The sequence below is a fragment of the Leiobunum rupestre genome, chromosome 10 (genome assembly GCF_980474605.1).
Source record: "Leiobunum rupestre chromosome 10, qqLeiRupe1.1.hap1, whole genome shotgun sequence".
Classification (NCBI taxonomy): domain Eukaryota; kingdom Metazoa; phylum Arthropoda; class Arachnida; order Opiliones; family Sclerosomatidae; genus Leiobunum; species Leiobunum rupestre.
The window spans coordinates 41241976-41269589 of record NC_143393.1 but is presented as its reverse complement, the minus strand read 5'-3'; the positions used below and the strand labels follow the sequence as shown (position 1 = coordinate 41269589).

The window sequence follows — 27614 nt, the reverse complement described above, 5'->3', positions numbered from 1 at the left end:
CTTGTCCACCATAAAACATTTTCCACCTTATGTTATATCCATCCCAATGATCGTCGAGCCTGTGCCTGCGACCCCACACAAGGAGAACACAACACGTTTTTAGACAGGCATTTTCGTGTGTACATTTCTCATTGGCTAGACTCTTTTTGGGGAAAAATATGAATTTTATTTATTTCAAATCGTGCTAAATAACCAAGTTGTTTTTTAATGGTATTACAATTTAGCCTCTCTATTACCGGGTGGCGCTACTGTCGCTAGCCGAGTCCGGCAGCCATATTTGAAGGCTGGTACAGGCCTCTTTACTAAGTCTATACAATGGGTATAATATACTTCATATAAGTATTCCAATTCTTCACATGCAAAAGTTTTACTAGCTTGTAAGAGTATTCACAAGACAGACTGCATTACGCGTCACACGTAGCCTTTGACAGCGCCTCACTAGAGGCAGATTTTCTTCTTGTGATGACAAGTAAAATATTCCCCAAGGTGACAAACATATGGAAAAATATTATAGACTTATGGACATACGAAAGAGTACGCATCTCTAAAAAGTCCTAGTGTTATTCGCATAAAACATGTACGTACCTTCGCTGGCTCCCGCTAATTTTTCGAAATGATTTGACGATATTCATCATAAAGGGAATTTCTAAAACTATTACAGATGTAAAATAATTCCTACGCAGTATAATTTTGACATGGTTAGGAAAAGTAATTTATAACGCGTCGAGGCTGCGATTGAAGGTTTCTGGCCGTTTTATTTTGGCAGCCATTTTGTTTCTATTTAATTGCTCTAGTGTCACTTAAAAATTAAATTAGGTTAAATTTTAATATTTTTCTTCGTCACTATTTTTTCAGTAACTTCAAATGCAAAGTGGAACTAGATTTGATTAATTTTTACTTATCCTGTAAGAGTTATATTATAAACTTCTGGTCTTACTAACAAGGAGAGTACCCGAGGTGTTTATGGCCGATTTTTTTGAAAGTCGGGCGTAATGTAGACCTATATGAGAGATGAAATTTCCCAAAAGGAGACGTTGCACTACCCATTCGATTTGCCATGGCAACCGAAAATGTTTTTAGATTTTTTCCTTATTTTACCAAAACATTGTAACAATTTTACCCCAAAAATGTTCCAATTTACCGAAACGTGATGAAATTTACCTAAATGTGGTCCAAATTACTCATTTTGTGATTTTAAATTTTTTTTTAATTTTTGTATCATGCTTTTTAAATGGAAATTTTTTTGTTTTAAGTGATCAATAACATTTTCGGTTGCCATGGCAAATCGAATGAGTAGTGCAACATCTCTTTTTAGGAAATTTCATATCTCATATTGGTCTACATCATGCCCGACTTTGAATCGGCAATCGGGGCCGGCGTTAGGGGGGGTAAGCGGGGCAAAAGTACCCCGGGCCCGGGCCTCCGAAAGGGGCTCGCCGGGACGGGTGCCTAACTAAAATTTTCTGACTATTTCCAAAAAACCAAATTTTGGAGTAAAAATTACCTGGGGCCCGAAAATCCTAGCGCCGGCTCTGTCGGCAATAAACACCTCGGGTACTATCTTTGTAAGTTTTGTAAATATTAAGCCTCTTAAATTAAAAATGTTAATTATTTATAGTGGTAATTAGGGAACACTTCAACTACTAGAAGTTTCCTTTTGTAAATCGAGTATTTGCGTAATCCGTAAAAAGCGGAAGAAACGAAAGATTTAATGCATTGGCCAAAAACTGAAGCCAGCTCGGTACTCGTTCCGTTACAATCCTGCCAATGTATTCATAAATTTGCATAGCCGGGCTCTCCATCCACATTTAGAATAAGGATTTTGTTGTTTTCGTTGTCGGCGGCTGCTTTGGTTTCGTGAAATGGTGAAATGGAAAACGCGTCTTTTTTTTCTTCTCGGGCCTAAATCCTTCGACGCCTTCCGGACAAAGAACGGCCGGGAAATCTGGAGGCAGACTCTCGTTTTGGTCTGTAAATCCTCCGAACTCATCTCTTTCCACTTTCGCCTCGAAAAAGGGAAAAACAAGCTATATCGTCACTTATCACACCCGGAAATGGAGGTTTTGTATTTTCGTTTCCGACACTTCACTAAAAGCAGACTGGTTACCTATATTCGTCTTATTCGCGGAATACATTCGAGACGCGTAACTTTTCTTGTTGTCGCTTCAAAAATTCACAAATGCTAATAAACTATCGATGGTTCTTATAGCTTTTTTCAGCCCAAATGATCATCCATGGTCCTTAGATTGTTTCGCCAAAATCATCATCCATGTTCCTTAGAATGTTTCGCCAAAATCATCATCCATGGTCCTTAGAATGTTTCGCCAAAATCATCATCCATGTTCCTTAGAATGTTTCGCCAAAATCATCATCCATGTTCCTCAGAATTTTTCGCCAAAATCATAATCCATGGTCCTTAGATTGTTTCCCCCAAATGTGCATCCATGATCCTTAGATTGTTTCACCAAAATGGTCATCCGTGGTCCTTAGAATGTTTCAACAAAATGATCATCCATAGTCCTTAGAATGTTTCGCCAAAATCATAATCCATGTTCCTTAGAATGTTTCGCCAAAATGATCATCCATGATCGTCAGATTGTTTCTCTAAAATGATCATCCGTGTTCCTTAGAATGTTTCGCCAAAATGATCATCCATGGTAATTAGATTGTTTCGCCAAAATGATCATCCATGGTCCTTGGATTGTTTCGCCAAAATGATCATCCATGGTCCTTAGATTGTTTCGCCAAAATGATCATCCATGGTCCTTAGATTGTTTCGCTAAAATGTTCATCCATGATCCTTCGATTGTTTCGCTAAAATGATCATCCATGGTCCTTAGATTGTTTCCCCCAAATGCTCATCCATGATCCTTTGAATGTTTCGCCAAAATGATCATCCACGGTCCTTAGATTGTTTCGCTAAAATTATCATCCGTGGTCCTTCGATTGTTTCGCTAAAATGATCATCCATGATCCTTAGATTGTTTCGCTAAAATGATCATCCATGGTCCTTGGATTGTTTCGCTAAAATGTTCATCCATGATCCTTAGATTGTTTCGCCAAAATGATCATCCATGGTCCTTAGATTGTTTCGCTAAAATGTTCATCCATGATCCTTCGATTGTTTCGCTAAAATGATCATCCATGGTCCTTAGATTGTTTCCCCCAAATGTTCATCCATGATCCTTAGATTGTTTCGCTAAAATGATCATCCATGATCCTTAGATTGTTTCGCTAAAATGATCATCCATGATCCTTAGATTGTTTCCCCCAAATGTTCATCCATGATCCTTAGATTGTTTCGCTAAAATGATCATCCATGATCCTTAGATTGTTTCGCTAAAATGATCATCCATGATCCTTAGATTGTTTCGCTAAAATGATCATCCATGATCCTTAGATTGTTTCGCTAAAATGATCATCCATGATCCTTAGATTGTTTCCCCCAAATGTTCATCCATGATCCTTAGATTGTTTCCCCCAAATGTTCATCCATGATCCTTAGATTGTTTCGCTAAAATGATCATCCATGATCCTTAGATTGTTTCGCTAAAATGATCATCCATGATCCTTAGATTGTTTCCCCCAAATGTTCATCCATGATCCTTAGATTGTTTCGCTAAAATGATCATCCATGATCCTTAGATTGTTTCGCTAAAATGTTCATCCATGATCCTTAGATTGTTTCGCTAAAATGATCATCCATGATCCTTAGATTGTTTCGCTAAAATGATCATCCATGATCCTTAGATTGTTTCGCTAAAATGATCATCCATGATCCTTAGATTGTTTCCCCCAAATGTTCATCCATGATCCTTAGATTGTTTCCCCCAAATGTTCATCCATGATCCTTAGATTGTTTCCCCCAAATGTTCATCCATGATCCTTAGATTGTTTCGCTAAAATGATCATCCATGATCCTTAGATTGTTTCGCTAAAATGTTCATCCATGATCCTTAGATTGTTTCGCTAAAATGATCATCCATGATCCTTAGATTCTTTCGTTAAAATGATCATCCATGATCCTTAGATTGTTTCGCTAAAATGATCATCCATGATCCTTAGATTGTTTCCCCCAAATGTTCATCCATGATCCTTAGATTGTTTCCCCCAAATGTTCATCCATGATCCTTAGATTGTTTCACCAAAATGATAATCTCTGGTCCTTAGATGGTTTCGCCAATATGACCATCCATGATCCTTAGATTGTTTCGCTAAAATGATCATCCATGGTCCTTGGATTGTTTCGCTAAAATGATCATCCATGGTCCTTAGATTGTTTCGCTAAAATTATCATCCGTGGTCCTTAGATTGTTTCGCTAAAATGATCATCCATGGTCCTTAGATTGTTTCGCCAAAATGATCATCCACGGTCCTTAGATTGTTTCGCCAAAATGATCATCCATGGTACTTAGATTGTTTCGCTAAAATGATCATCCATGGTCCTTGGATTGTTTCGCCAAAATGATCATCCATGGTCCTTGGATTGTTTCGCCAAAATGATAATCTCTGGTCCTTAGATTGTTTCGCCAATATGACCATCCATGGTCCTTAGATTGTTTCGCCAAAATGATCATCCACGGTCCTTAGATTGTTTCGCCAAAATGATCATCCATGGTCCTTGGATTGTTTCGCCAAAATGATCATCCATGGTCCTTAGATTGTTTCGCCAAAATGATAATCTCTGGTCCTTAGATTGTTTCCCCCAAATGCTCATCCATGGTCCTTTCAGCTTATGATTTGAGTGCATCATATTGTACAAGTTAATTTCCTTTTAAATATTTAGTAGTAATAGCTAATGTATCGATATAAATCGGACCTTCGGAATGGAAAGAAGCCCCGCTTGTATTTTTGTATCGCCATCAAACAAAGAAATCGTTTTCCTTTTACTTTCACTTTCGTAGTTTTTTACGACGCAAAAATGTCATTTTATTCAAATGTCGCTTTAGGAAGTTTGACGTTCCTCTCGCACATACGATTGGAGTCTCGCCTAGTTTGTTCCCGTTTAAAATAGAGGCAGCTCCACAGCCCTCCTCAGTGTCATTTGGCACCAGCACTCTCTACGGTTGAAGCGCTCGGTTCGTAAGGACGGGGACAATGTCCGCGAATGACAGTTGAGGCTGGCGATCGCAGTTCGGTTCTATCGACCGATTCCCTCCATCAGTCCGAAAGGCTGCGGCGCGAACCTCTTTTCTATCGAAGACTTTTCTCCCTCGGATGGTCCGACTTCTAGTTGGCGTCCACCTTGGATTGGTGTAAATTTGCACGATAGATAACATCGATTTGATTATCTATATGGTTTCGTCTGTATTTTGGGGAGTGTAAAATTTATATTTATCGGAAAATTTTAATAATTTAATCGTGTGAGAAATAGAAATAGTAAATGTAATATTTTGGGGAATATCATTTATTTCTTGTTTCTTTATATTTTATCTCTATTTTGTAAACTATATTTCTGCAGTTGTTAGCACCTCGGTATAGCTATCCTCAAACGCAAATAATTTCCGATGGTCATAACCTTTGTAAGGAATTTATTTTGAACCCTAGTTTGAAAATAAATGTTTATGAAGAATATACCATTTAAAAACTGTTTCGAATTTGTTCATTGGAAAAATACAAAGAAAAATCTTTAAATTTAAATATGTTTACCTAAACGTTTGCTAGTAATACATTTCTTAACAAATACTCAAAAGGTATTAGATTACATTAAAAAATAAGTATATTTATAGTTTTACCTTTAGAAAACTAAACGTAATATTATTATAAATGATAAATTTCCACTCTACCTTAAAGGGAATATAACCTCAGGTATTTGGTGCGGAACACCAACGTTTGCAGTTCTTGGTTTTTAAAAATGTTTGGCGCCACTGTACAGGGAAATTTAAAAAATTGTTTTGCAGGTTATATTCCCTTTAAAACAAATAAGTCAAAACTGATTCTGACGCGACTGACGTTTACTCCGGTCACGTTTTTCTACCCCCCCGCCCCTTAATTTGTGACGGGAGAAACTAGGCCACAGTACCCGCATTCTTCCTATAAATAAATAAATACATTCTTGATTTTATACAAATATTATGGAATAAATATTATGGTATGTAATATGTCGAGTGAGAGATACGTATATATATAAAGTGGACGGCTATTGGCAACGCAAACCTTGACCATGGAGGAATAATTTTCCGCGTCACATCCTTCCGTCCAAAGAAAAAGGGTCGTCGGCTTCTTATTGGAGAGAGAGAGAGAGAGAGAGAGAGAGAGAGAGAGAGAGAGAGATAGACCTTTCGTTTTTTTTCTGCCCCTTCGGCCCCCTCCGGGTCCCGTATCGCCGGCATCCACCTCTTGTGCCTCCAATTATCCCTCCTCGCGATGTTTTTGGATACAGCTTCACTTTAGACACACACATCCCGAGCTTCCACACTCCATCGTCCGCCCCCCCCTCGACTCTTTCCCATCCGACCCCAATATCCACTCTCTTTTTGCTCTTGGGCTTCTTCGGAGGATGGAGCAAAGTGAGAGAGGCGCTGGGAGACTGGAAGGACCGGATGCCCTTTACCACCTTAGGGCATCGTATTATAGCTCGCGGAAGACGAGAGACAGCGGAGGAAGATGTATGCGACAGTGATGGTCGCGCTCCTCTCAGTTCGAGCGATTTTAGGCATTTTGAGCGAAAGTGAGCGGTTAAATATCATTCGAAAGTAATGCGGAATTTAATGATAGGAACGACAATTTATCCACTCACAAAACGAAGAAAAGAGACGAGCGACAATTTATCCGCTCACAAAACGGTGAAAAGAGACGAGCGACAATTTATCCGCTCACCAAACGGCGAAAAGAGACGAGCGACAATTTATCCGCTCACCAAACGGAGAAAAGAAACGAGCGACACTTTATCCGCTCACAAAACGGAGAAAAGAGACGAGCGACAATTTATCCGCTCACAAAATGGAGAAAAGAAACGAGCGACAATTTATCCGATCACAAAACGTAGAAAAGAGACGAGCGACACTTTATCCGCTCACAAAACGGAGAAAAGAGACGAGCGACAATTTATCCGCTCACCAAACGGAGAAAAGAAACGAGCGACACTTTATCCGCTCACAAAACGTAGAAAAGAGACGAGCGACAATTTATCCGCTCACAAAATGGAGAAAAGAAACGAGCGACAATTTATCCGCTCACCAAACGGCGAAAAGAGACGAGCGACAATTTATCCGCTCACCAAACGGAGAAAAGAAACGAGCGACACTTTATCCGCTCACAAAACGGAGAAAAGAGACGAGCGACAATTTATCCGCTCACAAAATGGAGAAAAGAAACGAGCGACAATTTATCCGATCACCAAACGGCGAAAAGAGACGAGCGACAATTTATCCGCTCACAAAATGGAGAAAAGAAACGAGCGACAATTTATCCGATCACCAAACGGTGAAAAGAGACGAGCGACAATTTATCCGCTCACCAAACGGAGAAAAGAGACGAGCGACAATTTATCCGATCACCAAACGGCGAAAAGAGACGAGCGACAATTTATCCGCTCACCAAACGGAGAAAAGAAACGAGCGACAATTTATCCGATCACCAAACGGCGAAAAGAGACGAGCGACAATTTATCCGCTCACAAAATGGAGAAAAGAAACGAGCGACAATTTATCCGATCACCAAACGGCGAAAAGAGACGAGCGACAATTTATCCGCTCACAAAATGGAGAAAAGAAACGAGCGACAATTTATCCGATCACCAAACGGCGAAAAGAGACGAGCGACAATTTATCCGCTCACAAAATGGAGAAAAGAAACGAGCGACAATTTATCCGATCACCAAACGGCGAAAAGAGACGAGCGACAATTTATCCGCTCACCAAACGGAGAAAAGAAACGAGCGACACTTTATCCGCTCACAAAACGGAGAAAAGAAACGAGCGACAATTTATCCGATCACAAAACGTAGAAAAGAGACGAGCGACACTTTATCCGCTCACAAAACGGAGAAAAGAGACGAGCGACAATTTATCCGCTCACCAAACGGAGAAAAGAAACGAGCGACACTTTATCCGCTCACAAAACGTAGAAAAGAGACGAGCGACAATTTATCCGCTCACAAAATGGAGAAAAGAAACGAGCGACAATTTATCCGCTCACCAAACGGCGAAAAGAGACGAGCGACAATTTATCCGCTCACCAAACGGAGAAAAGAAACGAGCGACACTTTATCCGCTCACAAAACGGAGAAAAGAGACGAGCGACAATTTATCCGCTCACCAAACGGAGAAAAGAAACGAGCGACACTTTATCCGCTCACAAAACGGAGAAAAGAAACGAGCGACACTTTATCCGCTCACAAAACGGAGAAAAGAGACGAGCGACAATTTATCCGCTCACAAAATGGAGAAAAGAAACGAGCGACAATTTATCCGATCACCAAACGGCGAAAAGAGACGAGCGACCATTTCCCGTCGCTCACAAACGAACTATCGTGAGAGAATATGAAAGTAGCGAGTGTGAGCTGAGCGGCTGCTTAAAAGAATTGCCCATCATTGGTATGAGATGGGGGAGGCGCCCAAGAATCTATTATTGTTGAAGATTTTCCCCGCTTGAATAAGAATATTAATCTGATCATTTCGTCCTGGGCCACTTCTTTACCTCCTTTGTAGGACTTCCTTCTGTTGCCCCTCCCCAAGATCCTTCCATCCGCAATATTTCCAACAATTTTTTTATTTTTTTACGAAAGGGTATTTTTTATTATTAGTTTTTACCTGGAAGGTGTATTTGTTTTAGCTTTAATTGAAAGTTCAAGTGTTAAGTTTGGCTTGTTTTCCAACGATATAGTGCCTAGGGGCCGTTCACAAATTACGTAACGGTATAAATCAAAACCTACTATAGGCTTCGTGCTTAGTTTAAATTTTAGTCATAAGTATCGCCGCCTAAAGACCGAGTTTTAAATTTAATGTATGAAAGCTGTCTTCTCGGACAAAATTTTATGTAAACAATAGCTGAAAGTTCAACCGAAAAACATCGAAATGCAAAGGTCGTCTGCTATTTCTTCACATATTTAGTTGACGGATATTAAGGCAGATGGCGCTATATTTCCTAAATTCGAAGTCTATTTGAAATTCCCTACAATTTATTTATTCATATAATTTTTATGAATATAATAACCACACCTCCATCTATCGGATTTGAAATTAACTATTAGGATTTTTCTTGTCATACAGGGTTGCCACACTTCACGCATAACAGGGAATAGGCTTTTCTATAAAATAAGCTACGATTGCTGAACTGGTTTTTATGTAGAGCATTCGCACGAAATATGTAGAAGTTCAGTTCAGTCTATGCTTAAAAACAGGGTGCCTCGTCGAATTTACCCTTATGTCCGTGGCTTTTCGTAGTAAAACGTCATCGATACGTCACCCGTGACGTAGCAGCAACATCAAAACAAGAAGGCCAATGTTACTTCATAGAAAGGCATATTCACAAATTGGCCGAAGATGTCAGGGAAATTTAAGAATTTGTAAAAAGTCATCAGGGAATTCAATTTTATCTTGACACATTTTGAAGGTAATTTTACTCTTTGAAAAATTCTATGATTATTATTTAGTTTATTGAAAGTTTTGCTATTTTTTTAACGTTGCAATAACCTTTGTACTGAATTATAAGTAGATTTGAATTTATTAACTTCTGATAAAAGTAAATTATAAAGTAAAAATTGTATATTTTAGGCCTTAAAAAGTCAGGGTTTTTTTTTTAATATTTAGGGAAAACAGGAAATTTTAATCTTAAAATATTGTGGCAACCCTGTCACAACAAAGGAACCATCCTCGTGACCTCGTCTGCCTTTTCGTCTAACTGCGCATGTCAAATATTATTGAAACTAGCTTATTGATAAATAAATGCACGCGGTAAATTTATAGAAATTATTTTAGAAATAAAACTTTGATCATGAATTATTAATTATTCTTTAAAAGTCTAAAAATTAAAATCGTTGCAAAATTAATAAATTTTCTATTTTACACCATTTACACTTAAACTTTAAATTTCAAGTGTCTTGTTCTGATTGAAATTACATGATTTTAGCATATGTAACATAATTACTCATAAGTATGCCACTCGATCTATTTCTTCGCTAACGGTTTGTTTCACAGATATTGCGTCATCCATACCCTACGTCATATTTGACGTCATCGAATCTCAAATGCCGATTATGCCGTCGTATAATTAGCTCTACGTCTGATAAACCGACGGCCATTATTTTAGTAAACAAACAGGTTTGAACCACCAAGGCTTAGGAGTTAAAATGAACTACAATATACTGTCAAGTGCTGTTATTGCAATTAATATGCAAATTGATGAAGTTCTCGGAGACTCAGATTCTAAAATAAATTTGCATTGTCAAATAAAAGAAGCAAGTTTATTGGAAAAAATAATTGAAATTCAGGTTGAACTTTACAAGGTTGGAGCGAGTTGGAGTCTTCAGTCATTCCAGATTCTCTTAAGCCTAGGCCTAACTCTTCAGGGCTTGGTATGGGTTTTAATAACGCTGGTGGAATACCCCACTTCGACGACTTGTTCCATTTTCGGAAAGCGACCACTGAACCGAACCGTATTGGTCATTTTCCCCAAATTTTTCTTTTTCTAAACTACTCCTTATTTAACTTCATCCGCACAAACCGAGCGAGTTTTTAAATTTCAATAAATCTACATTGGGCTGACTAAAATTCCGACGCAAAAAATTTCTTCTCAATTTAGAGGTTTTCCATTGGCTTAAATACATATGTTAGTAGCCAATAGTGTGACTCCCAAAACTAATCGGATGAATAAAAAGGTTAAAATCTAACGTAGTCCACCTTTTTACTAGTTCGTGGTGAAACAAACCGTTAGTGAATATTTTTTAATGGCCTATTTATGAGTAATTATGTTACATGTGATTTTAGGAAGTTGTTGTATAAATAAAACATATGTAAGCGAAGTTAGATAAGTTAAATAAAAAACTAGATTAGCTAGATATATAAACGGCCACCGAAATATCAAGGGCATTCCCTCTTGAGTCTTGATCAAATGTAGTACTTTTAAATGTATATATCTGTAATTAATAAAAGTGATTTTAGACTATAATGTGCCGTCTCATCAATCGACTTGGACATAACAAAAGTACAGATATATTTTCATTGCATTGTGGAATTAAAACAGAATAATACTCTATGAAGACTATAATAAGACGTGTCGTCACCCAAATGACGTTAGCAGCGATAAGTTAAATGGTGACGTCATTGGATGCCCTCCTCTTCCGGGTATTTAGGAGAAAAATTGAATGTGACGCCCACTCCAGAATTTCGCAGAAGAAAGCAAAATAATGTCAGTCCACGTTGACACTACCCCCGAAGCTACTAGCGCGTATCCTACGATCTACGGCGTCGGTGCCATAAGCGACTGTCGTTAAGCCGAGCCGAGATCGGTGCCCGGGATGAAGAGAGTTCAAATCTTTTCAGTCCGTTGCATCATAGATGGCGCCAGAATAATACTTTGATAAAGGAACAAATTTCATAAATTTCGATGTAGTTGACACCACTGCCAAAGGTAGAGCGGCCCTTGCACATCTGCTAACTGGTTTCCAAGGCACAAACGGAGATAATATAGAGAGTTCCGTCGCTTCTTCACTGTCTGTTCTTAAAATAGCCTAATTTTAAAATTAAATTAATATAAGGAATTAAATTAATATCAAATAAATATTAGAAATTAAATAAATGTCAGGAATCTAATTATTATTATATAAATATTAGAAATTAAATAAATGTCAGGAATCTAATTATTATTATAAAAATATTAGCAAATTAAATTAATATAAGGAATTAAATTAATATCAAATAAATATTAGTTATTAAATTAAATACATGTTAAGAATTTAATTATTACTATATAAATATTAGAAATTAAATTAATATAAGGAATTAAATTAATATGAAATATATATTAGTAATTAAATTAATATTAAATAAATATTAGGAATTAAATAAATATTAGGAATTAAGTAAATATTATAAATTAAATAAATATTAGGAATTAAGTAAATATTAGGAATTAAGTGTATATTAGGAATTAAGTAAATATTAGGAATTAAATAAATATTAGGAATTAAATAAATATTTGGAATTAAATAAATATTTGGAATTAAGTAAATATTAGGAATTAAGTGTATATTTGGAATTAAGTAAATATTAGGAATTAAGTAAATATTAGGAATTAAGTAAATATTAGGAATTAAGTAAATAATAGGAATTAAATAAACATTATGAATTAAATAAATATTAGGAATTAAATAAATATTAAATAATTAAATTAATTTAAGTAGATGGCAACTTAAGCGCCAGACTATATTTTGACTTTTGTTAGCTTGTTTTATTGAGTTATCGCTCGCTTCGATTTCGTAGTGGATCCTTCTTGCAATTCCTATTCAGCATTCGCTTCTAACCAGAAAATAACCCAAGAAAGACACTGAGCAAAAGGAGAAAGGGGGATGAAATAAGAAAAAACGTCGCTCCCCCCTTTTTTTCGTTGGGCTCTCAACCGGATAATAACGTTGCTTTTTAGCGTAACACTATCCGTCGGGAGTCGCGCTGATTTCTAATCGGTTTGTCCCGATTAGTTCATTGTCTGTTCGCCAGGGGGTAGGCCAGATAGGCCAAGCTCTATCTTCAAATTTCAAAGGGGCTCCAAAATCCTACTAAGAAGTACTTAAATAATTTTCATTATCGAAAACCTATTTGTTAACTTTTAAAGACGTTAATTTATTAAATTATATTAGTAATTTATTAAATTAATAAAAGGAATTAAATTAATATCAAATAAATATTAGGAATTAAATTAATATCAAATAAATATTAGGAATTAAATAAATGTTAAATAAATATTAGGAATTAAATTAATATCAAATAAATATTAGGAATTAAATTAATATCAAATAAATATTAGGAATTAAATGAATGTTAAATAAATATTAGGAATTAAATTAATATCAAATAAATATTAGGAATTAAATTCATATTAAATAAATATAAGGAATTAAATTAATATCAAATAAATATTAGGAATTAAATTAATATCAATTAAATATTCGGAATTAAATTATTTTCAAATAAATATTAGGAATTAAATTATTATCAGATAAATATTAGGAATTAAATAAATGTTAAATAAATATTAGGAATTAAATTAATATCAAATAAATATTCGGAATTAAATTAATATCAAATAAATATTAGGAATTAAATGAATGTTAAATAAATATTAGGAATTAAATTATTATCAAATAAATATTAGGAATTAAATTCATATTAAATAAATATAAGGAATTAAGTTAATATAAAATAAATATTAGGAATTAAATTAATATCAATTAAATATTCAGAATTAAATTATTTTCAAATAAATATTACTAATTAAATTATTATCAGATAAATATTAGGAATTAAATTAATATCAATTAAATATTCGGAATTTAATTATTTTTAAGTTTGAAGAAGAATTACTATAAAAATCGTTTTAAGAAAATAGATGTTTTATTTAATGGCATCGTAAGTAATCAAATAACAATAAGTAATTGTTTTAATGATAATATTTTTAGCGAACCATTTTTACCAAGCTCCGACTTGGACTGGTAACCGAACTGAGCATATTTTGCCTTAGACACTATAGGATAATTGATTGCGCAATAGCTCTGAAAATAAGATTAGTTTTAATTATCATGTTACTCATGTTTGAATTAATATCATTTTAAGATATTCAAAATTTAATTATGGTTTTTTTTATCTTGGGTGGATTTATAATTTATCAAAGTGATTGAGATGGGTTGATTCTTTCACGTGACGTCTTGTTTCTTGCTATTTTATTCTGGAGATGAAGAAGCTTTATTTAGAAAAAAAATCCTTTCGGGTTTACAGACTTTGCTTTATTAAGTTATATAAGTATTAAACCCTAGAATAAGATTATCCCCGAAAATAATATTTTTAAACTGATTTTACCGAAAATTAGTTTTATATTATGTGTAGCATGCGCGGATAATAGCTCGGTTAACCTTTTTAATTTGATTTCTGATTGTTCGAATAGCCTGACATTCGTTTTCAAAAGTACACGCGATATAAACTTTTATATCTTTCCAGTCCGCTTGAAACATGGACGAATTGAGATGTTTTCCAATTTCAGCCCCTGTAGCAAATTAGAGTCGGGCCGACGTTGGCAAAAGGTACTAAACACTAAAGTCGGCCGATGGTCGGCGTACTGTTGGATTTAGGGCTGACTTTATATTAATGCTTATTCCGACCCAAAACTGATCTAATTATTAGATGCCGAGTTTTTCGAATACAAATAAGTTTGAAGAAAAAATAAAAGTGAATAAAAAATTATCTCAGAAAATCATCAAATAGTCAGAAGATAATTCAAACATCCGCTTTTCCTAATTACATATGGTCTGTTAAAGTTATTGTTGAATCCAATAATTAAATGTGTCTATTTTAAGTTGGATAATGGTCGGCATACCGACCATAAATAGTCCCAAAAATGGATTTACGGTTTTAGTGTCGTTAAACGTTCGGATGTTTTTAGGTCGGCATTTGGTCGTCGACTATAAAGCGACTTTTCGACCATACCCCGACCGTAAAACGACTTCATGTGGTACAGGGGATAACACTTATGATAAGCTTCTGATGAACTCTACAATGATGAAATCGTATCCTGATAAAAATCACATCGTTTGAGTCTGTTTTAAACCTAAACATAATTCATTGTAATACCAAGAATAGTTCTTTTTATAAAGTAACGTTTCCTTCTTGTTTAAATGTTGTTCTTACGTCCCAGTCTCTTTCTTTATCGTCCTTGGTAGTAGTTAATATATTGGGCATATTTACACGTTGGGGGGTCTGTGCTAATTGTCATACTTATAGTTGTTATGTTACTTATGGTAGTACGTATTTTGAAAATTTGAATTGAAAGTCGAGGTTTGAATTTAAGATATTATTCCTGTACGAAATAGGCGAAACTATAAAGTAAATTTAGTCTTAACCAACTTGTTAAAATGGGAAAACCAAATCACGTGACTACCATATCACAGCCAACTTCGATTAAGTAACTCCTGTTCATAGTTGGTCGTGCGACGGTAAAGAAATAAATTATTCCTTCCAGATACTGCAGACAACTAATTAACTTCCACCTTTCTCAGGGTTGGTCGATAATTATCGATGGATAATTATCAATGATAATTATCACGATAATTATCGATATTTATCCGATGAAAAAATCATGATAATTATCGAATTAAATTAAAATATATGAAAACAGGTTTTAAAGTTAAATTTAATAATTTTGAAAGCAATATCCAGCAGTATTAAGTATTTATGACATTTATGCTCGCATTTATGTAATGTTTACAACTATCCAAAATGAATTTTATCAAATTTTAAACTTTAAAATTTGAAATTTTTTTGAAACTTGAAAAGGCAATGTTGTTAATTCATCGGAATCATCGTTAAATTTTACAACTTAAATTCCAAATATTCATAATTATCAAAAAAATCCGATATTTATCCAAATAATCCGATAATTATCCAAATAATCGGATTATTATCAAATAATCGGATAATTATCAAAAAATCCGATAATTATCGTATAAATCGGATTTTTTTATTTTTTCCGAAAAAATCCGATTTTTTGCCAACCCTGACTTTTCTATTACAAGATGTTTTAAATAATAATAATAATTAGATTAATCGATCAAAATTTAAACCGCCATTAGCAAAATAAAATGAATAGTTCGTATGATAGATGGCGCTGCTGTTCTCCAGAAAGTCAAGTGACTATAATTTTTTCATCCCCCCTGGACTTCATAGTTTCTTCCTAAATTTCCAAAAGGGGGATAAATTTTTACCTCTTCGCGCCACCGTCGACGAAAAAAAGTAACAATTACTATTATCTTAATACTAATTATATTTCCTAACCTGTTTCGACACTGGCATAGATCCCAACTCTGATTTAGACTTACAACCGAGCTGTATGAGTAACTTTTAGTTGTATATTTCGCATGGGAATATTTAAACACTAGAGGGATCTGTGATTAACTTAACCTTGATTAAGCAATAATTTTGAAAAAATCCGTTTGGTGATAATTTTTCTTAATATTCATACTATTTCTGTTATATTACTTATTATGGTGTTATTTATATTAGAAGCTTGGTTAACTTTTAACACGCAAATTAGCTGATATTTGGAATTGCATGGCGCTCGTTATTTCAACAAATAGGTTCACTGAAAAGATAACTTACTTTTAAAATGGTAATTAGTATAAAAATTGATTTCGGAGTATTCGAAAAAGAATTTATCATAAAAAAGCTCAATGAATATATTTTTAGTTATGACGTAATTTTCCTTAAATATTCCTTTCTAATAGTTTAATTTAGGGCAAAACGTGTACACTTTTAGTCCCAGAACAAGCCAATTACTACTATTTGAGCTGTGACTAGGCAGTCTTCGACTCAATGTGGACGAAGAGTATTTCTAAGTCTGTATTTCTAGGTGTTCTACTGGTTTGTTCTCGTCGGATGGTCTAAAAGCAATTGTGTGTAGATTCTCCGTCATAAATATGCATAAGGTCTCTAGTCTTTGGGACCAAAAAAGCTCTAGTCTACTTACGGTAAATAAGCCAACCAATATGACACACATTGATCTAGGAAATATACGCTTCATTTAGTCTTTGAATAAACATTTTTCAAATAACATTTAAAAATACCTGAGTTCAATTTAATTCGCCAACAACGCAATCGCTTTAAATTTCCATAAAATATTTTGTCTATTTTTGCTCTAAGAACGCCTGTAGAAGTGTTCTAGCCGCCACGCACTAGAGCTCGAAAATAAGCTACCTACCAGGGGAAATGTCACGGGGATAAATTAAAAATGTATTAAAGTGGAAAAGGGGGAGCTGAGCGCTTAAAATCTGTACGCGACCAAATTAATTTTACAGCTATCTGGCGTCTTTTGGCGGACGCGTTTATTTCTTTATGGTCACTTTATTATTGGCGCGGCGATGAAATTAGATCCGGAAATACGCCTACTGATGTTTCCTCTTCAGAGGACGACCGCCGAGGAAAGGTGGGGGGTAGAAATCCGGCGAGGCTATGATCTCCCGTCTGCGAGCTTGGCTCGGGTCCCGAGGGAGGGCGCAGCTCGCGCCGGCATTTAGAAGTTGAGGGAACCGCCCGCGATCTCGCTCTCGCTCTCCTTTTATTGTTGTGGCCGAGGCTTAACGAAGACATTGTAGTGGAAGGAAGGATGGGGTGAGCCTCGAGCGTACGCGGAGCCGGGACTACGCTATTTGACTCCCCCGCCTCGCCCTAACTATCGATTATTTTACCATCGATCGCTTAATCGTACAATGAAAAGGGTGAACAGCGCTGCTATGGCTGGTGCCTGGCCTAAATACCCCCAATCGAAGCGCGGGTTTCGACTCCTATTATGACGTAGATTATGACGTCTACCGATTCCCCTCCAACTACTCGAACCAAAATTAGCTTAATTCCCAATTTAACTCTTCGTAATACTTCGAACATTCTACCGATTTATTATTTATTGGCAATTTAGCATTTCTGCATCCTTTAACTGAGCAATTGTACTTGAAACCCCCTTGTCGCGTTACAAAACCTTTATTGAAATCGAACGTAATTAAATTAAAATTTTAGGTATTACGAATTTAATTAAAAATTGGTTTGAATTACCGTTTAATCGTGATTAAATTCAAACCAAAGCTAGTATTGAGCTGAACCAATCTTTGCACGCTGTATTAAGCTACCGTGCCTGTCAGCCTCCGTGGCCTAATGGATAAGGCATCGGTCTCCTAAACCGGGGATTGCGGGTTCGAGTCCCGCCGGAGGTAGCACGGCTGTTATTTTTTACAGAATTTGCGATAAAATAGAGAGCAGTTCAATAACTACGAAAGTTTAATTTAAATTTAAAAATTGTAAATATTTAGGTTCGTAATCGAAGTTATTGTTCGTACAACTAGCGCCATCTGTAGGCGCTCAGGTCAACTATAGCGGTTGTGCTTTCACAGTTCATTGAAAATGGTTTTACGTGCAAATGACCTTCAAATAAATAAAAAAAAATACGATCCACAATTAAGCTAAATATACGTAAAATTATAAGTAACATAAGTGTGTAGAAGTATGACAGTGACTGATTCGGGTTAATGATAGTTTTCGAAACCGGACATTCGTCATTCTTCACCAAATTACTGTCAGTAACGAAGCTAGTGTTTATAAAAATCAATTTCACTATTTCATCATTATTTTTACTTTTGAAAGGGTGTCAATTTTAATAAGCCTTGGCAGATCCGTCAAACAGTCAAGCGGTGTCGAATTCTCAGGCAACGTTACCCGACAGTTCCAAAGACTAGTTAGTTGACAGTCCTCAAACACGTAATTATTTCGATAGTCATTGGCGAAATTAGGCTATAATTAAAAAACCACACCGCCATCTATCGGCTTTAAAAAATTACTATTACGATGGTACATTTTCATAACAAAATTAAGCTTAAATTGACCTCATAGGTCACCGAGGTCACGCTTAGGTAAGACGTCATAGTTCCATCGTCTTCTGCTTTTTTGCCTTACAGCGCATGCGTCAGATATTATTGTAACTCGCTTATTATAATTTTTTTAAAGATTATGTTACCTTTGGTAATTATAAAAGTAATAAAACGTTAGGTCTATTTATGAACAACTATTTCTACCTGAAATCTCACGTTTCGCGCTGTGTTTGACTTTACATTTAAAATCACTCTTTTATATCCTTATTTGTGAGAGCTGTCATTTTATTACAGGTCTGATTTCAAATACTGCATGCAAGGCCGCTTCACGCGGTCAATTGCACGCGACGTCTCGAGCTGATGAGCATGTGCAGGCGCCCTTGCCTGTACTATTTTAAATTAGGCCTGTAATGAAATGGCCGACTTCGTAAAAGAGTGTATAGCAACATTCAATTGTTCGACGAGACATTTGGTTCGTTACAGAAAGAGCAAAAAAAGTCGCGCGTAAAAAAATAACTAAAAGCAAGAGTAGCGTAAGATTGACGCAAAAAAAACCGCCGAAGGCGCTATAAGAGTAAACGTTATAACTGGAACGCCGTGAAGAGGCGATGCGAGGGGTCAAGTGTCGTTGGGGGCAAAAAAATAAAGATGATGGCGGGTGGGGGGGTAAAAGGGCGCGGAAGGAAAACAAGAGGCCAGTGACTGAGGAAATATTTTGGGGGAAGGCTTCGTCGGATAGTAAGTCACGTGATTAAGCCTCGGCTCTTTCTCCGCTTCCTTTGGCGGGAAGTGGGGAAGATATGAGCGGTGGAACACCTTGACGAACCGAATGGTTTCCATGGAAACAATAACGGTTAAACGCTCTCTTCCTGGCCAAATCCCATTCGTCAAAATGTTTTCGGTTCGATATATATATTTTTATTATTTTTTCTCTGAGACTTCTTTTTTATATTTTCATTTTTCGTCCATAGGTGGCGCGCTTATTGGGATTATATTTCTCTGATTAAAGAAGCGAGGTGACGGTCGTATGAAAGGCGGGTTTTTTTACTTAGCGGAGTGTCGAGGCCTATTCGCGCGTTTATCCGTATTGGCCGTCGTTTTCATCGATGATTGATTACGATTTAAACCCAGGGTTATTGTATTTTAGTTTTAGTTTGAGTTAATTACGACTTCGTAAACGCAAAAGTAAGAAAACATCTTTTCAAATTAAAGAAAAAGTAAAAACAAATCTCTATAATGAGCTAATTACATTTTGAGCTCTTCGAAGTAATCTTCTTTAGTTCGCGTCTAAAAAGGGAATGTGTACAGAGCGCCATCTATTTCGGTATTTTTCGTGCGACAGTTAAAGGGAAAGACACGGCGAGCCCCGAAGGAAATTGTAAGGTAATTAATTGAGGCTTAAAAGTTGATCGCCAAGGCTTAGAGGGTAATTTAGTAGGCGTTCGCTCCCCTTTCTCTTTCCGGTCCTTGTTTCCAAGAGGCTATCTCCACTCGAAACTCCCGAAACCCAGTGACTGTCTTCGAGACAGACTCTTCTCTCTTTTAGGCCTACGCTCTTCGCGGAGAATCTAATTATGAAGATAATAAAGACATTAATTTTTTTTAAAAACCTTTTTTTCACAGCTGAATATTTCTGATATCTGTGTCTTCAACGTGAGAGTTTTAGCGTTGTGTACATTTACTAATCTGGTAGAACTTATTTGACTACTGTTTGGCCTGTAGATATAGTTTTTCAAATCGTGTTACGTCACAGCTTTGGCTTTAATAGTGGACGCATGGACCAAGAATTTAACAAGGAGAGTACCCGAGGTGTTTATTGCCGATTTTGTTCAAAGTCGGGCGTAATGTAGACCTATATGAGATATGAAATTTCCCAAAAGGAGACGTTGCACTACCCATTCGTTTTGCTATAGCAACCGAAAATGTTTTTGATCACTTAAAACGGTAAAATATCCATTTAAAAAAGCATGGGATTTTCTCGGTTTCACAGGGTCCTAGCTACGAAAATTTTGAAAAATTTTGAAAATCACGAAATGTGTAATTTGGACCACATTTAGGTAAATGTCATCAAGTTTGGGTAAATTGAAACATTTTTAGGGTAAATTTGTAACAAATTTTGGGTAAAATAAGGGAAAAATCTTATTTTGGTTGTAAGTGGTCAAAAACATTTTCGGTTGTCATGGCAAATCGAATGGGTAGTGCAACGTCTCCTTTTGGGAAAAATCATATCTCATATAGGTTCACATTGCGGCCGACTTTGAACTAAATCGGCAATAAACACCTCGGGTACTCTCCTTGTAAGGGGACTCACTGTTCCCGATATTCTGACACGGTAGGCGTGTCCTAAATCGGAAGGCTTACCGAGGTACACCAGCTTCTATAAAGCGCCTCAAGAATTCTGTTCAAATATCACGACGAGAGGCTTAGTCGGGGCTTAGGTGAGAAAGTTAGGTTAGGCTTAGTTCATTAATTAACTTTTTTAAGTTTAGAAATGAAATGGATTCCAGTGAATTTGATTAAAAAAAACCTCAGCCATAGGCAGCTTACTGGTTATTTTTATTTAACACAATGGTTAAATCAAGAATGTATTTATTTATACCTAGGGAGAATGTCTATGTCGAGACGGTTTTTAGCCTTTCTCTCAATCCACCCGTTGTCCCCCTCCAGTACGCTCCTCCGCTTAAAATAAAACGAATAGTCCCGGTATTTCATTGGCTGCTTAAAATTTACGTCACCTAACGCGATGGCAATCAAACGCCGGTGACGTTTTGTCTTTCCCCCCGCGCGAGACGGGGGAAAGGCGTTCAACGTGCCCGGCGATTGTCGCAACATAATCATTCTTCCAAAATATAAATAAATACATTCTTGTTAAAACTTTAAAAATAAAAGGTCTAAGACCTACTAAGCCTAATCATTTAACCGACATTAACGGCGCCATTTTGTCAAAGTTGAACGTGAACGCTGCAGCTTCTCTACGAAACTACGCCGGAAATCGACTTCAGCGACGCCAAGTTTGTCCACATTGAACTAAAATTATCCGTGATTTTCCTATTCCCAGTATTCACGCGTGCTTTTTAAGCCTGAACAGTGGGTCCCCTTACATTCCTGGTCCATGGTGGATGCAATTATACAATTCCCCATGCGAATACGTCCACAATGAATTAGTAAACTTTCTGTTTCAAAAACTGTTATCCGCTTAATAGTGGTTTAATAAATAATCTAAAGAGGGGGGTAGTGTAATTTCAAAATGTCGTCGGCTATGACTTACTTTGAAAATAACATTGGTGGCATTGAAAGCACTATTACATTTCTCCTGAATTTTATTCTGCTAAGTCAGGAATCCTTATCTCTACTTGGAATATGCTTATCCTGGCGTATCGCGTATGGTAAGATCACTCTGACGGCTTTGGCCCCGCCTACGAGATAAAAAAATCCCCTCTGCGCGCGCTCCCCTCTCACGTTGTTAAGTTTGTTCAGTTAACATAGTGACGTCAAAAAAAAAGTCAGTCACTTCGAGACGGAACTCTGCCGCGATAAGCATTACAAGTTGAGCTATGGATTTCTGTGTACGTAGATGATTTGTCGTTGCACTTTTAAAAATGCGAAACCATGCCTAAAGCGGATTTTAAGTCCAGGCTTATAACACCGCCCATTTTCGGTCGACACCAAATTTTCCGTTCCGGCTTACAACAGAACCAAGTTTTCAGTCGACATCCAGTTTTTCCGTCCACGCTTACAATAGCGCTCATTTTTCGGTCGACACTAAATTTTCTATTCAGGCTTACAATAGCGCCAATTTTCGGTCGACACCAAATTTTCCGTTCCGGTTTAAAATAGCGGCAAGTTTTCGGTCGGCATCTAGTTTTTCCGATCCGGCTTAAAATAGCGGCAAGTTTTCGGTCGGAATCTAGTTTTTCCGTCCACGCTTACAATGGCGCCCATTTTCGGTCGACAGAGAGTTGCGTAACCAAATAACCAGTCAATAGTGAATTCCACCTCTTTTCGGTAAATTTGTTTAACCTTAGAACGTAAACCGATATTTATCCTCGCCTGATATATTTGAGATGATAAACTGCGGGCGCGTTTTCGATAAAACGATTCATCGTAGCGTATTATCCGGCGTCTTATTGTCCGGCCCCCTCGAGTCCGCTTAAGCGAAATCTATCTCTAGCTCTACGCGTTAATTCCTCCCCGGCAATTTGCATACGGGATTTCCATTAATTAGTGCCTTGGCGCGGAACTGCTGCAACGAGCTTAATAAGCGGCGAAAGATTTATTTAGCCCGAAAACCCCGGAAAAGATTTAGCGCTTTTTAACTAACAACAAGATTGCCGGGAGAGAGACGCGGAATGCTCTTTTCCAGCCCTCGTTGCGCCGCTTATCTCCATTACTCTTTATTCATAAAGCACTGCGCTCCCCGACTTCGCCGCGATATTTACAAGCCGCACCGAATATTTTCCTTATTAGGCGCCATTTATCAATGAAGAAGACCCCCCCCACCCTACGTGACTGTTTTGTTTTTCGCCTTGTTGGGAAAATTGCCAACTATTTTTCCTGCGCGCGCATTTATGGACTTTGTTTCGTGCCAAAACGTGGGCGCCGCCATCTCAGCCAGGACCGCCATGACGTTCATCTCCGCCATCAACGCCATCACCACCATCACGTCCATCTCCGCCATCAACGCCATTTCGGCCATCCCCACCATCTCCGGCATCACTGACATGCCATCTCCGCCATCACGTCCATCTCCACCATCACGTCCACCTCCACCATCACGTCCATCTCAGCCATCACGTCCATCTCCGCCATCACGTCCATCTCCACCATCAACTCCATCTCCGCCATCAACGCCATCCCCACCATCTCCGCCATCACGTCCATCTCCGCCATCACGTCCATCTCCACCATCTCGTCCATCTCCGCCATCACGTCCATCTCCGCCATCACGTCCATCTCCACCATCTCCACCATCTCGTCCATCTCCGCCATCACGTCCATCTCCACCATCTCGTTCATCTCCACCATCTCGTCCATCTCCGCCATCGCGTCCATCTCCACCATCAACTCCATCTCCGCCATCAACGCCATCCCCACCATCTCCGCCATCATGTCCATCTCCGCCATCACGTCCATCTCCGCCATCATGTCCATCTCCGCCATCACGTCCATCTCCGCCATCAACGCCACCTCGACCACCCCAACCATCACCGACATATCCGCGATATCCTTCATCACCTACATTCGTTTGCCATTTTCTGGTAATTGAGCGATTAGGTTGGTTTCTAGTATATTTCTAAGGTACCCTACATTCCAAAACAATCGATATTTTAAGTGGAATATTTTCTCCGTACGACAGATTTCCACATTTAATCTTTAATTCTTTGGTGCATTTAAAATAAAATACAATTACGATATAAATTAAGAAATCAATTCAAAATAAAAATCAGTTTTATAGGGTTAACGAGATTATGCAACATTATATTTTGGTCGACAGGTTGAAATTAAATATGCTGCCTCCTGTAAAACTACCATGATTCAGTAGGCTGTTTCAAATCAGCTGTTTTGGGATTTCAAAGTAAGGTAAGAAGAGTAAGCCTATGCGGCCATTTAACTAAAAACATTCGGGTAACTACGAAAGCTTCCAGGTAACTACGAATATTTTGCCATAACATTAGTTTCTGATAACTCGTGATAAACGGTGTTTTTAATCGTAAAACGTAAACACAGGTGACGATCGTCTCTATGAAAGAATGAAACTTTTTCTTGCTGGTAGTTTTGAAGCTTAAAAAATCGTAGTGACCAGGAGCGTCATAAAGGGGTTGCCAAGGCTTTTTGAAAGGGACGAGGACTGTTCACAAATTCGGTTTTTTAACAACCCCAGCTACCCCAAATATAACACCTTTTTTTGGCAACGTTTTAAAGAAGTTGGCCGTGATGGCGGAGATGGCGGTAATGGCAGGGATGGTGGATATGGCCGTGATGGCAGGGATAGTGGTGATGGCGGAGATAACCGTGATGGCGGTGATGGCCGTGATGACGGTGATGGCTGTGATGACGGTGACGGCAGGAATGGTGGAGATGGCCGGTATGGCGAAGATGCCAGGAATGGCGCAGATGACCGTGATGGTGGAGATGGCAGGGATGGCGGAGATGACCGTGATGACGGTGATGAGCCCTCCATGGGTCGGAGTTTGCAATAACTGGTGGCTTAACCGGGGAGTCGGGGTCCGGCTCTTGTCTTGTAACCCATAAGGGCGGTGGCGCACTGGGAGATGTTAGCTCCGTTCAAATGGTCCTATCTCCACCTCCGACTTCGGTCAGGTGTGGGCTGTAACTGAGCTTCGGCTCCGGCTAACGGAGAGGGTCCAGGCAGCCTGGCCGCCTCGGAGGATTGGGTTGCCTGCCAGTGGCGGCCTAAGGGGGGGCTCGGTCCGCCCCGGGTACCAGGGCAGCAGGGGGTGCCCTCAGAGAAGCTCTAGGGGGGGGGGGTGCAAATCAGAACGATTAAACTTGAAGAAGACGGACCCGTGAAAACTTCTGCACGGTCCTGGGGGCTGTCACAAAACATTGCCGCCGCCCCGGGGATCCAGCCTTCTTAAGAAGCCACTGTTGCCTGCTGTGGGGTGGCGGGTTTCCGTATGAGGCGCAGTGGTCCCATCTTCCGGCCTTTTGGAGTCCACCGGGATATCCGGTGCCAGCTGTGCTGGGTTATGCGGACCGCTTTGTGCCCGTTGTCTCCCTTTAGGCACTCTTTCTGAAGGGTGTGATTCTCCACCTCCGTAGGTGGGGTCGTCCCATTGTTGCCCCTTCTGCTGGGTTGAGTGGCTTGCGTCAACGGTGTGACCATAAGTGGTAGGGATTTGTCATCTGTCCGGGCTTGTGGACGTGGGCGTTGGGCATTCTGATGATAGACCTCCGGTGGTGTGATTTAAATCTTATCGGTACACCGGGCTATAAATTCTGACACATGATGACGGTGATGGCAGGGATGGCCGAGAGAGTGACGTCCACGATTTGGCGCTCAGCCTAATTAGGTTTCTTCCAAAATTATGGCTATTTAATGTTTTAAATCTAGGAAACTAATCCTAATGTTATAAATGAGGCCCTAAATGGGTTAGAGTGTGCAATAACTGGTAGGGCACGATGATGATAGGCCTCCGGTGGTATGGCCCCAGTTGCTAGGTACACCGGGCTATAAATTATGATACACTAATGTTAGAAATGATAAAAACAAGTACTAAATTTCGGATGTAAGCTAAAATAATTTATAATCTAGATTTGGGAATGAAATAGTGATACGCGAAGGGGCATTTAAGCGACCCACTCCCCTGTAACATTTAGTAACGCATTTACTAGTAAGTAAGTAAGTATGGTCTATCTGTTAAATTATCTAATATACTCTTAGGCAGAAGTGTACTATACGGCTAGAAATATATCTTAGCAGGCTCCCGCAGATTTTACGAAATGCATTTACATAATAAAGTATATTGATTTTTTAAAACTATTACATTTGGAAAATATGCTTTATAAATAATTAAATATACTTAGCCAGAAAAATATTTACACGTGTAATACATTTTGAACCATGACGCTATCTGGGTACTTATTATAATGGCCTGAAGCCTTCGAAGGTCCATGTTGGAGAGTTATCGCTATAGCTTTCCTCCTCAGGCTCGAAAGGTAAACTCCTTCCCCCTGATGAAAATCAACCTCATATAATTATGTATTTGGAAAGCTTATCCTGCCGTATGGTAGGATCACTCTGACGATTTTGGCCCCGCCTACGAGAGAAAAAATCCCCTCTGCCCGCGCTCCCCTCTCACGTTGTTGTTTGTTAAGTTAACATAGTGACGTCAGAATAACCGTCAGCCACATCGAGACGAAAATCTGCCGCGATAAAAATGTGTACGAGATCTTGAAATCTAGATTTCAAGATTTCTCGATTTCTCGCTTGATTTCCAAATTTCATTTCGGGTTTCACGATTTTTCTATTTCTTGATTTCTTGGCGAATTTCGAAATTTTGAAAAAATCTCCGGATTTTTAATTTCGGATTTCTTGGAAAGTGTACGGGATTTCTTTGATTGTCCGACCCCTCGCTTGAGCATCCTCAACCCGACCGACCCAAAGAAAAATCGATTGCTCAACTACCGAAAGATAGGATCTAAAATATTTGTATATGAGTCAAAAAGGATAAATACGTTTACTAGCGAGCTACATCACAATTTAATATCAGTAAATATTTAAAACCTTTTTATTTTAGTTTTGGGAAATTTGGTTTTCGCGCGTTTTACTGCACCAAAAGATGAAATATTGAAAAAAAAATACCATACAATTTTCGGTAATTTAAAGCGAAATGTTTTAAAACAACAACAATAGAGCGTTCTATAAAATCGGTGTGGTGTGCTTTCCCCCTTTTGAGTTCGGAGGAGTTGAAGGTTTGGCCGGTTTTTTATGTGAAAGAAAAATATTTATCTGGCAAACCCGTAAGAAATTGAGAGCAGTCGATTTTTAGGAGTACCGTAGTTGCTAACCTAGGCTTCACTAATTTCCGGCTTTCCGCAACGTTTTTCTTATTTTAAATGATTTTTGTAATAAATGTATGATGGCAAATAAGCAAAATGCTAGTCCCAAATTAATCCACGGGTTTAAAAAGAGACTGAGATCATGAAAATATTCTTAACCCCAAACATACTTCAACACCTTGGGTCCTTCCTACCACTCCTAAAAGGTACGTCTCTAAAATATTCATATAAAGACAGGACATAAGCCGAATTATCTTAAACCAAAGAATAACAAAATTTGTTAGTCCTGCTGAACTAGCTCTATTGTCTGTATGAAACGTTTGGCCGGTTTTGGGCCGATTTTATAGAACGCTCTATTGCATGCTATCTAAATTAATGGGTAAAGAAAAAATATCTGCCAAGCTCGAGTAACGAGGGCGTATTTAAGGGGGGGTTTTTGGGGGTTAAAACCCCCCCCCCCCCGAAATGCTGATGACCGGGGGGGGGGGGGGCTAATAAAAATCAGTGAAACTTCCGTCAGCACCCCCCCCCC

At 38.0% G+C, this 27614-nt stretch overlaps 1 non-coding gene across 1 annotated transcript; it reads left to right on the top strand.

Annotated features, from left to right (window-relative positions):
- Positions 1-17835: 17835 nt before the first annotated feature.
- On the top strand, positions 17836-17908 carry TRNAR-CCU (transfer RNA arginine (anticodon CCU)). The gene has a single exon. It is a non-coding gene; the product is annotated as a tRNA-Arg (tRNA).
- The last annotated feature ends 9706 nt before the right edge of the window (positions 17909-27614 follow it).